At 39.5% G+C, this 19,471-nt stretch overlaps 1 long non-coding RNA gene across 1 annotated transcript; it reads right to left on the reverse strand.

The window, feature by feature from the left end:
- Positions 1 to 14,523: 14,523 nt before the first annotated feature.
- LOC110364547 (uncharacterized) lies at positions 14,524 to 19,200 on the reverse strand. The gene is made up of 3 exons (XR_002423403.2): positions 19,054 to 19,200; positions 18,604 to 18,749; positions 14,524 to 16,568 (listed from the first exon to the last, which is right to left on the reverse strand). It is a non-coding gene; the product is annotated as an uncharacterized LOC110364547 (long non-coding RNA).
- Positions 19,201 to 19,471: the final 271 nt, after the last annotated feature.

Raw genomic sequence — 19,471 nt, forward strand, 5'->3', positions numbered from 1 at the left:
AACATTTTATATCGAGGAAAAACTAGAAGCCTGACACATTTGGCAACTAGTACACAGGCAAATTAATCCAAAGCTCATTCAATCTTTCTCACATGACTGCTGTAAAATTAGAATTTAGGTAAGTTTGGACAATATATTCCAAATATAAAATGAATCTGAGAAATACCACTAACATCCAGACTTGGAAAACACTGTGCTCATTGCTTGCAAATTTACTGTACTTTTTTTGGATGGCATTTAATTCCTTCTTGCCTGAGCTACATCTTTACAATCTGGTGTCAGGCAAAGTAAACATACATAAATACACCTGTACAGCTCAAAATTGTGCAGGTCCAGGGCAGTTTAAAGAGAGTTTCTCTCAGCCAAAACACTCATCACTTCCCCCTTCTCTTGTGCAAGGCGTCTCTGCACAGTATTATGCTTTGAAATTCATAACAAAGTGAGGAAGAGCTGCCGCATGCAAAATGGACTTGAGTCTATTCACATATTGCTAGTGCCTACAGAAATTCCCTGTAACCCCTCTGAACCTTCATTCCTCTTAGTGCTTACCTTAAAATGCCTTCAAAAATATCCTCTAGGAATACCTGGTTCCACCTTTTGTCTCCGTTATGGCAGCTGAAATCCCTCCACACCCTGAAGAACAGAACTAAGGTATATTTGCAAAGACATGATGGTTTCACAAGTCTATTTATATTCTACAATATAATAAATGGAATAATTCTACCCCAAGCTGTGTAGTCACGGGTGCTCTCACCAGGAACTGCAGAAAAAGGTGTTTAGGAGCTGAGAGACATAGCTCTTAGTAAGATGGGGTAAAAAAAGATGAGGTAAAAAGTATTGTGGGTGCCGGGATGGGCTAGGAGCTGCTGAACTCTGGAAAAAGGCCCAAGCTGACCTTCTTTAAGTTTCCAAAAATGCCACTGTAATTCCAGCTGAGAAATGACCTTTTAATTTTACAGTGTATAGGCTCTGTTTCAGAGCAGGTGTTAAAAACACCTGTTCACTGCCAAGTCAAGGTATATTCCTCATAGGAAAGAAAAAATTGCTGGAATTCAGCATGCTGCAAGCTATGTAAGAACCCTTTGTTACTTCTGCAGTATTGATATCCAGACAAGGAACTTAGATTTTGCTAGATTTTATGGATGTATAAAGTGTATATTTAGACACAACATTTCTTCTTGAATTTAGGTTGTGTTTTAGGTAAAAAATAACTCATGTATCATTTCTAGTTTATAGTGTATCTGTATTTCTAGCTGCTTAGTAGTGCAGTCTAAATACTTCTTGAATTACACCTCTTCCAAGGGCATTTTTTCCCTCTGATCATAAAGTGAGAAGAAAGGGAAATTCATATCTATCATATTTAAACTGATCAAAATAGTGTGAAGGACATAAACATGAGTTTGGAAGAGAAGCAATTTAGCTGCAAACCTACTATGTAAAATTATCTTTGATCTTTCAGAAGACATAAGATTGGTGCAGTTGCATGCAATAATCCATTTTGCGCATTTTTGAAAGTATTGCAAATTAATGACTGAGGAAACTTGAATATAATGAAGAATCCACAGCTAAACTAATGACTAAGAAAACAGTCACAGGGAGCATTTTCTAGAGATCTGGATAGACACACTCTTTTGCACTGAAAAGCTTTCTAGAAAGCCTGGACATATTCCTGTGCAACCTCACCTAGGCGTTCCTGCTCCAGCAGGGGGATTGGACTAGATGATCTTTTGAGATCCCTTCCAATCCCAAACATACTGTGATATTGTGATACTGTGAAAGAACAATAGTAAATTCATAGATGACATACATCTTCAATCAAAATGTAAAAAAAAAAAAAAAAAGAAAGGTCATCCATGGTATTTGCCAAAGTGATACACCTTTGCCTTTTTGCTGTGATTTGACTTCAGTTACCACCCCATTTCAGGATTTTGAAACAATTTGAAAATCAAAGATCTTGCATTCTGGTGAAGAAGTTCAGGGCAGATGAATGAAATTAAGTCTGAAGCAAGCATAATGAAGAACTCCTCGAGCCTTTTTACTAGTGTATAACAGAAATGCACCAAAAATTGAAAGTGTTCATTCAAAAGCAGCTGAGCTTCACCCTCTTTCTCTCTGTGAAATAATATGGGGTAATAGTTTCATACAAATTCTTGATGTGATTAATGACCTCTTCACCATCATTTTTTACTTCATTTATGATTCTAACCTGTCTACTGGAATTTTGGTTCTCTCTGCATTTCACAGAAGCAAGTCTTCTTTGCCCTTGGACTACTCTTGGCTCAGTGTTTTATTTTAACCTATGGATTGAACACCAAAACTGTGTCTATGTAATGCTTATGTCACTGTGGCTATGTAGTGCCCATGTAACTGTGGCTAAATAACACTGCCAGGCAGAGCCAGTGCCAGAACTCTGCGTGACAGTTTCAGGGCCAGCACAGCTCTGCTCCCAACAGGGAAGCATCTCTCCAGTCTGCTGTGTTCCTCCCTCTGTCATCTCCAGGACAATTCTAACTCAGACATGCTTGTTGAGTAACAGATGGAAACAAGGGTGAAGAGGAGGCTAAAGAGTCAAAAGAAGTTAAAAATATTAGAATCCAACACGAAAGGATTGTGCTGCTAACATTAAGAGACAACACAATCTGAATAACAGAACCTGAGCAGCATTAGCACGGCTTGAAGGGAAATTCACTGTCTCCTTCCTAGACATGCATAATGCACATGCCTGTTGATTTTTTAATTTGTAGGATGTTCTGTAGGATATAATTATGGATATAAAATTTGTGTGCCAAAGGCTCAGGTAACTCTGTAAGGTTTGATTATGTCCTGATATAATGATTCACTGTTACTTTACTAGACCTTACTATTATCTATAGTAATTAATAATATTAGTAAGTCGTATGCATTTTTATGCTGCTGTTTCTGTGGCAACCTTCACCTGACGGAAGTGCAACATGTGTACAGATGTACTGCCTTCTACTTCAGTCTCAAACAGTAAGATCCACTTCAGTAGATCGGTGTATAGGTACCACCCATGGAATAAGCATATTTGCTTCAGTGAAGCAGGAAATTTAGCAAGAACAGATGAGGTAATTCAGAAACTGTTTTTTTTGCTATATGGTGCTTAACATTTTGCAAAGCTACTCTAGTATTTGTGTGAGTAGCAGGAGAGTGTACAAAATCAAGGACTGTTTTTTCAAATCTACTGGACAGCCCACATTTGCAAAACATGGAGTCCATAAGCCAGGAAGATTTGCTCTGTGAGCCAAATGACCACTTGGTGCCTTTCCCTGGTATTTTTCAGATCCTGTACTCTCATTTACTGTTACATGCACATTATGCAAAGGGAGTATTAGGCTTTGCCCTCTCGTTATAAGAGGTCCACACTGGATGTTGTTGGCTTTCTTAGAGCAGACAGGTAGAGGGACGAAGTATGGAATTTTGAATGATAAGAGGAGTTAGATACTCGAATATATCGGGAAATCTGGGCTGAATCCTTTGGATTAAACTATAGACGTTACTGTCACAAGACTACCACATATAAACACAGGCTCCAACTCCAAATGTGAACTCCTGAAGTGTTGGTTATTCAAAAACGTCAACCACTGATATATTTATTCTTCACTGGTCCTGTGTCTGCTCAGTCACAGCAATGTATCCAGTGCTGCTTAGCATGGGGCTGAAAAAGGAGAGCAATTAATTCTGTAGTTGTCACTAATTATTCTTCTTCTTGGTGGCTTGATAGGCCATAAACAGCTTCTCCCCTTGGCTTTTCCCTTGTGACATTTGTCAGCTAGGTAACACAGCAGTGCTTCTGTGATGTCTTGGCTTGCCATAATGCGTTGCTTCCCTGTCCTCTCTTTTGCCTCCCTGCCTTCTTGTAGAAACATTAATCTGTTTTCCCTGCCGTGAATCTGCATTTAGTTTTGCATAGATTGCTAAAAATTAAAGCACATGTTTAAGCACAGTGAGATCACTGAACTCAGAAAGTGTTTGCTGTGAACTACCAAAATTCTTCTGTTCCCTTCTTCACAATTTTGTTATTTTATGTCAGTATTCCTAGTGAACAATGTATAAAGAGAAATGCAGGACTTTAAATATGGCAGTGCTTGTCCTCAAGTCCTGTGTTTTTATTTATTTTTGTTTGTTTTTGTTTTGTCTTCCCCCCACCCCGAAACCCTGGCTTTCAAAGGACGAGTCCAAGGATTACGATAAAGGAAAACGTACTCATACCAGAGCTAACATGAGCTATGTGTGCACAACCATCCGATGCAATACAGACAGATATTATCTCAATCAAAAATATAAAATAGTTGTTTCTGTCTGCCACTATTCTTCACCTAACAAGACCTGGCTTTCCACGGAGAAAATTAATTCAGGGCAGAACTGCATTGATGTGGCTACAGTACTTCAGGAAACTATGACATCTTTTGGCATGTTTTGTGGGCTTGGACTTGGGAGTCTGTATTTCCAGCCGTGGGGCAGGGTTTTGCAGTGCCTAAATAAATAAGGAATTCCAAAGGAAAACAAAAGGCAGATTGACAGATAATGCTCATACAGTAATTTTTAAACAGGCCTGTGATGCAACGCCATTTCTCAGTCAGGCATATATCACCAAGGCTTAGCTAGAGTAAATCAATACAGTCTTACTAATGGAAGCTATTAGGCTCTGCAGTTCTAGTAGGTTTATAATTATTTTTAGTCTACTGCTTTGCAGATAAATTTTCTGTTCAGGAGGAGCAGGTTCTGGGGGGCAGTTGAGCAGGGAGAAGAAGATGTATCTCATCTTCTTATCTTTTAATGGTTAGAGGTTTGATCTGAGGCAATCCTTCAGCTTCCTCCATAGTCAGACTTACAACCTCCTAAGAGTGTTTGATGCCAGATGTAGCAGAATTCCACTTTAGGATGAGGTGAGATATCCTCTGGTGGTGTCTGTCTGTCCTTCTCCGCTGGTTATAGAAGAAATTTAGGAAAGTGATTTCAGGCTAGATGTTTCCCTTTTGGGCAACCTAAATTAGGCAAGAGGAAGAGTGGTCAAAGCACTCTCCATCCTGGCTGCAGAGGCACAGAGCTCCAGTTGCTCCTGCTGGAAGCTGTGGGATACAGACCCACACTCAAACCCTTTTCTCAGGGGACTGGCTTAAGTCACAGCCCACTGGCTTGCTGATTATAATACAGGTGCAGCAGCTGCTTCACAGCCGCACACCATCCTCCTAGGATAAAGCTGCAGCAATTGTTTGTGTTAATAGGGTTTTAAATTGTGTGAGGAGGCACAAAAGGTGCCTGAGAACTGAAGATAGAGAGAGATGAAAAAATATTGCAAGCATGGTACTCTAATGATTGCATTTTACTTCTTTTTGTAGTGGTCTTAGCTCATTGGATGGGACAACAAAGAATGTGAGAGATCCTTTATATTATACTTCAGTCTGCACTGGCTTTGTGAAGCTCTTACTTTTGGATATGCCCCTAAAGATGTTTCCAGTTTATGCCATGGAGACCTGTACAGGATACCTTTCTCTTTTTATTGCAATGGTTCAAACAGATTTAGCTCTTACACAGCAGATGCTTGTAGTGTTTGTGTTACCCTGCACTGGCATGTCTAATTCAAACAAAAGTAATTTCACATAGTGCGAGGGTATCTCTAAAAAGAGGCTGTGATGAAGAGAAAAATGTTTCTGCATTTCCCACAGAATAAAGTGTTTGTGCTAGAGATATCTGGAAACGTGTCTCAGTGTACATCAGATTTATAAGATCAGAAAGAGATATGGCATACTGATTAATGGGAAAATGAGATAGTAATTTAATTTTTAAAGGATAGATGTTCAGAGATTTTTAGATTACATTACTATGTTCATCTGTTTCCTTTTATATCCTAAACTGAAAATCCTAACATATACTGTAGCATGATGTAATTTGGCTGAGCTGCTATCTCATCTGATGTCTTGAAGCTGAAGTCATTTATTTAGACACTGGGAATTAGCATCACACTAACCTTGTTTCGTTAATCTGCTGCCCATCAATGCAGCCACATTATATGGATCTAGGAGCTCTGTAGGAAATGTATATGCAGGACACATTAGTGATGTTGAACAAATTGATCTGAACTGGAACTCTACATGTCAAATAGCAATCAACAAATAAGCATTTGCAATAAATATGTCAATGCCCATAATTCTATAATTTCAAAGAGTTATTCAAATACATGTCCCTGGACAGCACTTCCATATTTTATCAATTACACTTGTTTATACTTGAAGCATGCTTTTTCATGTATTTCCAGAATAGATTTTTTTTTCTTTTATTCTTAAACAGCAATGACAGACACATAGACAATATAGAAGAACACAATTTAAGAACTGTGGTCAAAACCACTTATATTTAGTAGGTCTCTCTGTTTTTCTCTGTGCTCAAGTTTCTATTTTCCATGCATTATCTGATAAAATATTTCCCTTGCTTTCCATAGAAAAGCACGGTAAAACAGAATTTTTGAAAGAGCCTGCTTTAAGACTTGCCAAGTGGTTAGCCTTGTCCTCTTGTATTATTCTGACAAACATAATGTGGCAACTTTGCTTAAATTAAATTCTGCACTGTGATATACAGACATCAATCAATCAAAACTGAAGTAATGGGGATCATTATTATGCAGAATGTAGTAAGAAAAAAAGAAGTCCCAAAGCGAAAGAGAAAACAATTTGTTCCGCAATGACAGGATGAAAAGGATGTTTGAAAGCTAAACCCATGGTAACAGTGGGCTTCCCCTAGCATTTTTGCTGTTGTCCAGGAACATGCAGAATAGTGAATGTCGGGTTTCTGAGTGTTATGCATGACTGCAGGTGTCACGATTCTCACTCTTTCTTTTTACGTTGTCATTCTCACAGCCAGCAAGATCATTGCACTACATTTGTAGCTGAAGTGGGAGGCAGCTTCTGCCCAGACTGTGTCACGCCTGTTTGACTGATGGATGGCAAGAGGTAGAAGGGCAGCTGTCTGTGTGCAATGTTCCCGGGAGGGAGGAAGCAAAAGAAGGAAAAAGAGAAGGTGAGAAGGTTCCAGGCACAACCTGTATGAAGTTTTGGGAGGCATGATCCAAAATAGGTTTCATAAAATTATGGTTTAGGGATTTATTTTCTGAAAAAATATTCAGTCTTTCTATTCAAAACCAGTAAAAACAATTCTTCTAAGATGACGGTTATTCCAAATTTTATGGAAAAGATTAGCCCATGACTAAACCATGTCTCTGTTAAGTGGAATAAATGCATATTTATCTTAATTTTTCAGAGGACTGACTCGCTCCACTCTGTTTTCAGGTTTCTGCTGGGATTTCAGAGAGCTACGCTTAAGGCATTTGTACAATGCTGGAGTCAAGGTGTCAGACTGGCCGGCATGGAGAATGTGAGGCAGTTTGCTTTGCCAATTTTGATGTGTCTCACATGTTTTGTGTGTATCTGTTTTTCTCTAGGGCTTTCCTTTATCATATTTTTCCAGTCTTCCCTCAAACTTCCATAAACTTTGAATATCCATTGACAGAGCAATTCATTGCTCTCTTATTCCTTGGTTTCTGCTTTCACTGATGCTACTAACATGGTCTGATGCTCCCTACTACTTGAATTCATTATGCCTGCTTGAATCTTGGTGTGATCCTTTCAAAACAAAGGATTACACTGTTCTAGCAGTACTCCAGAGAGCACCAGGCTGGCAGCAAGCCTTGCTTCAATGAGTTCATGGTTCTCCCCACCCCTGTGAGCGTGTAGGGGAGGGTTAGGGTGGGAGGGTTGCAGACCTTTGCAGCAATGTGGATTGCATGTCCCTGGTCACACAATGACACAACCCTCTTGCATCCCTCAGCAGTGCTCAGCCCTGCAAACAAGTCTTCAGACATTTATTTGGAAGATCAACAGTCTGTTCACCGTCTCTGCTTTTAGACACAATGGTGTTAGTATTTCCTAATAAGATACAATGGTGCTACTTGATTGCAAAAAACAATGACTAGGAGGACCCCCAAGGTGACAAGAAGTAATATGAATCAATTTTTAAGCCTTTACTATTTCCTTTTTGTATGATATTTATTTTGGTTTGGGCTTGCTGATCTTTCTTACACATTTACTTGGTGATTTTGCCTGCTGCTTTAGCTTTCTGCTCCTTTTGCCTGGGTCATTCTCCTCCAGGGGCACCACTCACTTCCTAAAGCTCCTTTTCTTCCCCATTTTCCTGCAGTGTTTCACTCCTTCATTTCAAATACTTAGCATTGAAATTGTGGCTATACAATATGAGAGTCCACTTATAAATCAGATTGAAGAGTATTTCTTTCCCTGCATATGTTTAGATCAAAAGATGGACTCTGGAAAGGTAACAGGATAGTAGTATCCTTTGTGTCATGTTAGTGTGCGACCATTCGAAGTATTTGCTTTCTTAATAAGTCTTGTGCTACTCTGTGGTACTAAAATGTGAAGCTCCTGTACGAAACACCGTCAGTGGCCAGAGCCTACACAAGGTGGCAGTACTGGTATCACATAGGTTCTTTTTTGGGGGGGGTTACTAGCTTCCAGAAAATCTCCCTGTAAATTAATTGATTCGTGTCAGAAGTGGGCAAGCTTGCAAACAAGTCCATCTGGTAAGCAGCTTACTATATTTCTGTATAAATAAAGAAGATCATCCAACTTTTCTAGGGTCAGTCCGCCTCTCAGATCACAAGAAAGTCTGTTTTCAATGCAGAAAAATTCAGATCTGTACAATGCTCCAAATGCATAGCTGAGCACATCCTTCCTGGCCAGGCAATGATAGGCAACTGCAATGCCTGATTACTTGGGGCAAAATGAATCAGGTTTTGTACAAAACCGAGCATGGATTTGATAGGCAATCTGGGTAAAGTTGTTTTCAGTTTCATTGAGATGTGGGCAAGACTGACTTCTGTTAGACTGAGTCCCAGACAATAGTTCCTTAGTATGGGAATCACCTGGGTTTTAAGCCATCTACCACCAGAAGAGAAAGTCACTTCATTTTATGTATGGACCTATTTTCATGAGATGCTTTAGCTATGTGGATAAAAAGCTCTACATCAGAACCAGACATTGCTACTGCAATCACTGAAGTCAGTGGAGAAAGATGAAACGTGTTCTGGTGCATTTTCTTCTGTCTCCTTCTGCTTTCTAAGATTTTGATGCCAAATTGCTTTCTCAAATGAGATTTTGTTATTGCTACTTTTTAAACAAATGAACCAATTGACAATGTGGCTCGTCATCAGGGAGACTAAAAATATCTTAAGTGTGTTCCAACATGCAGTGAGAAATCCCCTGCATTTGCCATCCTTGCTTTACTCTCATTCTCTGAACAAAAAAAATAGAAATCAGCATTCAAAGGCAGATCACTCAAAGAAAATATTTTCCTATGCCTGGGACCATTCTGACAGGACACACCAGGGAGGACAGGAGCAGGTATGGGTACATGAGAGTGGAAGGGATGCAAGGGAAGCATAACACCTGGAAGGTCACTTATGGGAGACATGCAAGGTGGCTCATCCCCAGCATCTCTGAAAATCAGTGACCCACTCTGCTCTGTGAGCCCCAGCTTCAAAGTACAACGAGCCAGCGGATCATGACTCCTCTGTGTTGTCACAGAGAGAAGCCATGTGACTATACTGTGTGTGAGGTATAGGCCTACTTTCAGGGCATGTAGGATGCGACTCAACCTTATCAGTTCTACAAACACTGCCTGCAACTGAGCCTATCTGCTACACTTGGTTTCCCGAATCCTCCCCATGCCACCTCTATCCTACCTGTTCTTCCCTGGGTATTCCAGATTACAGAAGGAGAGAACAGATGCTGCTCATGGACTATTCAACTCAGGTCACTGTGGACAGCCACTTGGCTACCCTGGGAATCAACAACAGGAAGGCCCAGCAGCTGATAACTCGCCAAAACCCCTTCCCAGGGCTGTGTTTCTGCAGCTGCAACTAAAGTCAGCCAGCAGGAGTGTGGTTCCCAGAGGAGATGCTTGGGAAAAATACTTTAAGGAGGGACATGCAGATGAGCCAGGGACAGTGCTGAGGTTGTGGGATTTGAGGATATGGTGCACTCTCTGCGATGTCTCTGCTTCCCACCTCCTAAATGTGCTCCAAGGTTTTGTGCTGCTTTTCCTGTCTCCAGAGCAGCTCTGGAGTGGAAGCATGCAGATATTAAGAGGGTGCAGAGAAAGAAAAACCCTGAATGCTTGAAGCTATTTGATGTCTGAACTTTCACTAAAATCAGTGAGATTTGATATTTTACATCCTTTTCACAGTTTAGACGTAAGGATTTTTACACTGAAGAATTATTTTATGTGTTAAGTAGAATGCAAACAGATTTTAAAAGAGGCTTTCATAACTTTTTTTGAAAGACAGAGAGAAAAACAATAATTTTAAAATAATTAAATGGGATCTTTAGATTTTGAGGCTTCTCAGTGGGTGCAGAGAAAACAAATGAAGCAGTGTGAGTGGACAGTCAACACTCTTCAATGCAGCAGAGAGGGACAGCACCGGTCTTGATGAAGGCAGGTGTCAATGCTTTAGCCTCAAAAGATGTTACCTTACAAAAGAGGTTCTTACCAGCCCTCTCAGCCTGAAAGGCAAGGACCAAATAAACAGCAAGACCCTTTCATGTCCCTTTTCCATATTTTCCTTATAAAACCAAGCCCTTTTCTTGAGCATAGTAACTAACTGCTCTAAAATCGTTGCTTTGACTTATAATCTGAATTAAATGCATCATAAAGCCATACTTCATCTAAAAAGAAAAAGTGACCAGATAGCTAGACTAGCAGGCAGGGAGCAGACACTATTTCCATACATTACATGTTTTTACAGAATCTGTAAGTACAGTGTATTTTGCAGTTAAATACTTCACAGTCCCTAAGACCCTTGCTAACCTGGGATGCAAACAGTCCTTGCCTGTAGCACTCAGCTCTGAGGCCTTGGCTATGGATTAAAACAAGATTATGTCACCCTCCCTCATGTCTGCTGTTCTTTTTGGGCAATATCTCAATTCAGTGTGATTCAATTGCAAAACTGTGGTTTGCTGAGGAACTACTTATTTAGAAAAAAATGCTGAAAGGACTGATTAAATGGCTTACAATCTCTTTTCCCTTGTGTTTTGCTGACCACTTGCTTATCTCATCTGAGCAAGTATGGGTAATGACTTGTTTTGGTTTTCAATTTATATAATGATAATAAAAAAGCTGAAATAGCAGCCCAAGAAAGCGATAATTAATTCTTCATGCATTTATTTAATCTTCTCTTTGTTGCTCAGCCGTTGAGGTGATCCAGTGATTCAACTAAACTATCTATTTCCAGCACTGCTTTTACAGTAGAAAAAATCCTTGAATTTGCAGTTACCAGTAGATAAAGGAATTCTGCCTGCAGTGAAAAAAACCACAGTGACTGGGAAAGAAAAACTACTAATTGGTTATCATTCGCTCTGAAAGAGATCTACCACACCTTAGAGCAGGAATTTCTGGTAGTTGATTTGTGTAGATACTCTCCTCGAACACGTTATCTTACCCCTAGTTCTTGTCTCTGTGATGTCAGACTACAGAGCCGACAAACACAGTAAATGAAAACATCCTGCTTTGCTAAATTAATGGCTCACACAGGACTGCACGTGTTGCTGATCCACAGGTGCCACCAAGCTCGTGGCTTGTCTCCTGATGGAAAATCTGGGCAGGCTTCCAGCTGTGACTCTGCTGCTGACATTAGCATTGCCAGACTGTCAACAGGCACACAGCATTTCTCGGCGTGTTACCTTGCAGAATATAGTATGGTAATGCTCTTTTTAATGCAAAAACTATACTAATTCTTAATTTTATCTATGTCCTTAAAGGTAAACTTTAAAAGCAGGTAGAAATTGGTAGGATTGATATCACAACTGACCAGCTACTTGTTGCAAAAGAAAGCATATAACAAGCCTGTGACAATGTTCAGACTCAGCCATGCAAAGTAACTAGCAAGTACGAAATTTGCATTGTTGAATCATGAAAGCACATTCAGCTTAATCACATGAGGATTATGTGATTTTTTCAAGTTTGCTTTTTGAATAAAGAACTGCCTACACTGATGGCATATCTTTTTATATTACAAGTAGCAAAATGGCAGTGCGCAGAATGCTCATTCCAGAGACGCAACAGTGACATTTCAGTACTAGGAATTCACGTCTCCTTGTAGAGGTGTGCTGTGCCCCGGCCTCTGGGGCAGTGGGGATTGCTTCCACCAGGAACAGCTGCCAAAGCGGGCCCTGCGTTTCCAGGTGGTCTAGGGACACTGCATCTCTGACCTCTGTTAGTGCATTAACCACACCAAATGCTAAGCGGTACATTTGATAAATGGTTTGAATGAACTGATTTCAGGTAATTTTTTTTTTTTTTTAAAGAGAGCTTTCTGAGGTTGAGAGGGAATTTGAATACAAGAAAATAGTCAATATGAAAATGTCAACAACTTCATTGACTACCATAAACAAAGTATTCAGAAAACACTTCATTTTCTCTTAGAAACAAATATGGTTCTTTCTCTGAGGCATAGTGATGTTAAAAATGTGACAGATGTGAAAGAACTAACAATCCAGAATAGGGCAATAGTGGGATAAATTCAGCTGTGACAAGATTATTGCCTTTTGCCTGCATGTTATAATAGGTAAACATAAATCAGTCAAGGTATGTAACTGGTCGATCACTGAAAAACATGTAAAAATAGCTGAAATTGTTTTTCTACTTAGAGCTTTAGCAGGCACCGTTTTTGCAGAGCTAAAGTGGTCTCTACTTCTGCTGTTTTCAGTGTCAGCAGCTGGGCAAATGATTACGGCCTTTTCCAAGTTAGAGTTACAATAGAATTCACACACCTGCATTAACAGCTGGGATTCTGCTCCAGGTTAAGACTTTTTTCATACAGGTGTCAATACGTATGCTGACTCCCTAGGCTTCCTTAACAATCAATGGCAATTTAGTCAGTACAGTCAATGGAGTTTCAAGAACTCATCAGGTGAATAAATAGTACTTGCTCTGAGCTCAGCTGAGCAGCTTTGAAGAATCAATCAACTAGGAGCTGGATTTAGTTGCCTAACATATGCATCTGATGCCATTTGAGACTCATCAAAATAATCGTCTATGACCTCCAGAAGGATCAATCCACAAGGTCATGAATCTCCCAGAGATCCCGTGTTATATCTGCCAGACCTGTGCTGTTGTCTTGGATACCAGCAGATATCTCAGGTCATTATGGACAGCTATGTTTTGGCATCCGTCCTAGCCCCATTGATCACAATAGGAACCTAGACATAGACCTCACATTACGTCCGTACCCACACACGCCCATTCGCACGTAGGCCTTTATGCACATAGCATCAAATAAAGATGTATATACAGGTATGGATAGGTATAATTATAGATATAGATACATGTAGATATGTATGTATATATACATAGGTTTTCCTCTGTATGTGTTGTAGATTTGAAGTATAAACTTGTACATATATATGAACCTATATGTACTTACATGTGTACATATACTAGCATGCCTCTACATGGACAGATTAAATTTATGTGTCTTTTTCCTAAATGGCTTTTTTTTTCTTTCATGAAATTATGTTTAGTACAGTGAGAAAATGCCACCTCATATCTCACTTTTCTCGCTAACAGTGGGACTGGCCGAAGAGCTACAGCACAGAGAAATTCTGGTTTAACAGTAAGACTTTGAGCTAAGCTACTTTGAGGCCACTACTATATAAACTGGTAAAATTTACCCCCTTGTAACTACTTTCTCTTCAAGTGGTCCTCCCCCACCGGCCTGAAGTTCATCTGTGCCCTAATGACCTCTTTTGGTTCCAGTGTGAATGAAAGAGGAATGTCACTCCTTCAGGAGCAGTAACTTTGGTGGTTATGTTTACTTTCAGTAATGAGCTTTAATTACTTTAGCAATTACAAGGTATTTGACAGAGTTTCAACTGACTGCACACAACATCTGTACTGGTGGGACTACACATACTCTCTGATCTCTGCCCAGGGCTCCCCTAGAACACGGTAACAGCTGTAGTCCATTAGTCTATAGAGCAGTAAGCAAGTAGACGTGCTCCAGATTTATGCCAGTAGATTTAAACTAATAGCTCTTGCTTTTCATGTCAAGTAGAGGTCGAGATACCCTGGATCTTGCCTTGTTTCTCCTCTAATGCAATGGTGTAATCATTTGATGTAAACAGTCTGCTCACTACATGGCTTGCTTTGGGTTTGTATGAGAGAGTGTCGATGCTGCTTCTTGAGCAGAGGTCTCTGGACTACTGTTTTTTGATGCTTCAAGTGGTTGCTCCATCAAGAGAGTGCTACAGGGGGAACCTGGTCGGAGATCTCTTTTCTCATTGAATCACATATGGTTGTCAATAATTCAGGAGTTAGGAAGTTGAAGCTCATTTTAAGGTGTATTTTTGTTGTTTTCTAAAAGATGGTGTTTAAAACTATGACAGAAGATGCTTAAAAAAACCCAAGCAAACAAACAAACAAAAAAAAAACAAAACAGTGTTGTTATTTTCAACAATTTATTTTGTGTACATGAATTAGATAAAATGACTGCTATATTTCAAAGCCATATACTAAAATGTTAGGAAGTGCCAACACTGAAGCTGCCTGTTCAGCTTCGTACCTCTGCACACATTTCCCATCCCTTATTCTTCAGTCTGTAGGTCAGGGTTATCTATCCTCTCTGATTGTTGGTTTTCTACAACCTGAACAGCATTTCTTGGGTCACCTTCTTCAGCTTCTCTGGGAAGAACTGAACCCACAGGGGTAGCACTGGGGTCATAGAATATTAGATTAATAGTTTGGGTTGGAAGGGACCTCTAAAGGTCATCTAGTCCAACCCCCCTGCAATGAGCAGGAACATCTTCAACTAGATCAGGTTGCTCAGAGTCCTGTCCAGCCTGGCCTTGAATGTTTCAAGGGACAGGGGACCTACCATCTCTCTGGGTCCGTACCCCCTTCTTGTATGCCATGGTCCTGTACAGTCCTTGACAACTAAGAGAGTGATTATAAGTCAGTCCTATCTAGTCACAAGTGGTACTGCTGATAATGAGTTCTGCAGAGATGTGGCCCTGCCAAGCTAGTGCAGCTCTGCTTAAGTTTAGGGCATACATGGTGTGGACGGACTCTTTTAGAAGGGATTTCTGGGATAAAGTTCCATCAAGCTTTTCCAGTCTGCCTCTGCTCTTCCAGGAATGGCAAGAAGCACATGGCTTTGAGATCTTCAGGAGCAAGATTGGCTCCTGCTGCAGATCACAGTGTTGCGTTTTATGCAGCTGAACTACCTCCGCCTTAACTAGTTTGTGTAGTGGGAACAGTCTTCATGGAAAGGGAGATAAACTGGTCTGCTGGTAGAGAAGATTCCTTTCAGAGGAGAGGAATTAGCCATGGAAAGGAGCAAGGAAAGCAGACTTTGACATCCAGAATCCATTAAAGGAACAAGGAAAACTAGTCACTCATGGCTTCCTTACCATCTTCAACAGCTCAAAAAATCAACAGATCATAAATATCCCTTAGAGGTGACTGAAGATTAAATGGAAGGATAAACAAACTGACTGTAACCCTGTTTCTCCTCCCACTTCCCCACTCTCTGCACATAACCAGTCATTCCTCGGTGAATGCCAGAAGGGCCAGGTGTCCTCCCTTTCCCTCCTGCCACTAGCATGAAGTTTCAGGATGCCTTTCAGAGCTCTCCTGGAGCTTTGCAGCTGTGCACTGTGGCTTGTGAGGGGAATTGGCTAGATAACATGCTCTGGCTCCTCAAACAGTAATTACTTCAATGGAATTACTAGCGCAAATGAATATTTCTCAGATGAATGAGGACAGCACAAACATGCAGCTTATATTTCTGCAAATGGCAAATAGACCCCAATCATTCATCCAATGAGTCCTTCCAGTGTTAGTCTCTCTTCCCCTACTTTCTGGAGAGAACTCATAGGGAGGGGGAATAGTTTGTGCTCATAAATAAATTTGCACAGAAGAGTTAATGAGCTGTGGAAACTGTTATGGAGCTAGTCAAAGACAGATTTTTTTCAGAGAAGAGGTCACATATCTTTTAGGTACTATAAACAAGGCTTTTTCTTTGGTAACTGAAGCAAGAAAAAAAAAGTGATAAAACCTTCAGTTAAGACTGATAGGAATGTACATAATTAAAAAAAATCCCACCCCAAACCAGATGAAACTATTTCTTTTTTATTGTCACAGGTATGTAAAGAATATCCTGGGGTTGATTCACAAAGCTGCTGTAGGCATGTAGCCTCCTCCACAATTCGTGGAAATCTCAGCCATGATGAGATCTGGGTTGTAATCAGATCTTCCACTCTTTTGCTTGAGGCTATGATTTGACGTGACAGTGGGTTTGGTGACAATATCGCACATGTTGTCACCCTTTCAACTACTCCTGCAGTTGATCCAAGCCAATTTCTACAGTCATACAGTGATCTGCATCAAGAATGCCTCTTGCAGAAAAATGACTTGACAAAAAAATGTACCTGGTTGGTTTTTTTCAGCTTGTACGGATGGGTTTATTATAGTGGTTGACAGCATACCTAGGTGAAGAGACAGCAAGAAAGATTGAACAGATTTTATTGGTAATTAATACTTCATAAACTTAACCCTAATCAAAAGTCCCTTTATTTGTATTGATTTATTATTTTCCACTCCGAGAGAAGGTTATGTAAATGAAAAACATGCACAATTTCTCAGAGAGCGCCTTATATTCACTGCAGGAGTAGTAATTGAAATAATGATTTCCTACTATCTTCCTGTTTACTGACAGTTTCAGACAAAATCCACAGAAACATGGTATGGCATTATTGCATAAAAGCCATCTCTTGGATCAGAAGACTCTCTTCTTTAGAGGCAAACAAATGCCTGATTTTTGTAAGGAAATCCTGCAAACTTCAAGCTGTTACTCAAGTCGTTCATCTCAATAGCAAAGTGACTTTCTTCCCAAGGACTCCTGAGCATAAACCTGCTTGGTGTACCAAAGCACATGCTGGGCAACGCTGTCCTGTTCTATAGCCCAGAGGGAGTCCAATTTTAAATGAAAGATGACAGAGTTGAAGCTTAAGCTACCAGCTATTCAAATATTTATAAAAGGACAAGGAGCCTGAGGTTTTTGAGAGATCTCTATCTGAAGAATAAGAAAAGTATAACTGTGGCTATGAGATTTAACACATCCTGAATTCTACAGATCTCCAAACCAGCACTGAAGTGCTTTTGAAATTTGTATCTTTGTGTTTCCCCTCTTCTTTTCCAAATGTCCACAGATCACCAAAAGACTCGGAACCATTTACATTTAAGCTCAAGACTCCCAACAGTTAAGTGTGAGTTTAGGTTTTTCACTTGGGAGGTGCGCTTAAATTCAACTGATGAGCCGAAACTACACAGTGTGATGGAACAGGAATCTGGAGAAACAGAATAAAGCATGTGGCATTTCGAATGGAAATACTATTTATTTTCTTTCAGACGGTTGAAGGTGGGCTTACCTGTTGGAATTTGCAATCTAAATGAAAATGAAAGTTAAAAAAATAGCTCTGATAATAAGTGTTTTAATTCACAATTTTCAAAATATTTTGTTCAGAGAAAGTTAAAAATGCACATCCAGGGAAATTTATGTCATCCATGGTTATGCTTTTACTCTAGAAGCAAATGAGGATTTGAACAAAAATTAGTTACAATCAACAAATTATGCAAAATTGTCTGAAATGTTTTAACTCCTGAATTGTTATTCCATGTTTAGTAAGCATTCAATTGAATGGCTGGTAGGCAAAGAGAAAATATATAGGTAATTGATCTTCTATATGTATCCTCTACAATAACAGGGACAGAGTGCATTTCTTTGTCTTGTGAAGAAGATATCCAAATAAGAAATAATTTGTCTTTTGTCTAATATAATTTTCTCTTACCTTTTTTTTTTGTTTTTTTTTTTTTTTTTTCAGTGTATTTTGATCTACATTTTCTGCTCACAGTGATTTTACACTGCTTTATCTTCACTGACTTTGGAAGAATTACATCTGAGCTACATGGGTATGATTTACTGGGAAAGAAGCCCATTACAGATAATTAACTGTAATGTACATGTACTGTAATGTATTGTTAGGGTGTGTGTTTTTTTTTTTGTGTTTTTTTTTTTTTTTTGTTTTGTTTTTTGTTTTTTTTTTTTGTTTTTTTTTTGCATTTAGTAGAACTTTTCCTCCCTTTCCCCAAAGATAAGACTTGTGGTTGACCTTTGAAACACTGGTGCATTGCAAAAAATGAGTGTGTTAAAACAGTTTTCTTGGAGGAGGGTATTGCCTCCTGACTTCAGGGGGCTGTTGAGAAAACTGCAAGAGTTTTGCCTTTGTCTCAATAACAAACATCAGCTTCGTTGAGTATGTTTTTAAGTGCATTAGTCTGAATAGAAAGAAAGGGAAGACCATGAAAGACAAAGCCCTGAGAACTAATTTTGATGCACTTTTCATACATCAGAAGCAGATATAAAGCATTCCAAAATATCTCCCGCATCTTGGTTTCCTGTAGTTGATTTACAGGCTGTGACAGTAAATCCATTTCTGTTCCTGTAGATGCTAAATTCATTACCTTGCCACAGAATTCAGATTCTCCACTTCCCCTTGAACTTCAGCTTGTTGCTATGGCAACCAGTGCCAGACAATATATTTTTTCTTCCTTCTATTTTCCATTGGCACAGTTGCATATTGCAGTAAAAATAGTATCATTTTGCAATACTAAAAAAAAAAAAAAAAATCACTGTGTTTTATTACACGGGTTCCCTCTATACTGTAACTCTAGGCCATATATTATATATGCAGCATAAATCTGATTAATCGTAATACAGTCAAAAACTCTATAAACTAACAAATCACATATTTCTTACGCCTGTATTCAGAAAGCTATTTTTTTTCCCAAACCTTCCCACAGCTGAACATTTCTGGTTACACTAAAATGCTTTTGAAATGGCCAAGAAGATTACATTTTTCTTGAAAAAATAACTGGTCATTCTTCCCTATTTCAAATGTTGCCTCCACTTACAGTTGACAGAAGTATTCAGGGGTCAGTTTGCTGATAGAAGTCCATGCCGTTTTGAGCTTGTCTCTCTCTGAAGTCTTGTTAAAATTCCAAATTGCTTTCTGAGGGGGTGCCTGATCTTTGCTGCAAGAATGTCAGGAGAATGGAAATGAAATCAGTCAATCAATAAGTTGCCCTTGCTCTCCTGAATGAGATGGAAAGCTGACAAAATAAGGAAAGTATGCAAGGCAGGCATTGAACACTGCTGCCTTGGCACAATGTGGGTGGCTGGTCAGTGAGTCTTCTGATTAGATAGGTTGGCAGAGCCCTGGCCAGAGACACCAAAGTCTGTAAAAATGATCAGTAGATATTAAAGAATAATGAAGTTGGGAGTAGTTTTGTAGTAATAGTTAACACACATTAACTGAAAAAATGTTGGTCC

Source organism: Columba livia, chromosome 3 (genome assembly GCF_036013475.1).
Source record: "Columba livia isolate bColLiv1 breed racing homer chromosome 3, bColLiv1.pat.W.v2, whole genome shotgun sequence".
Classification (NCBI taxonomy): Eukaryota; Metazoa; Chordata; class Aves; order Columbiformes; family Columbidae; genus Columba; species Columba livia.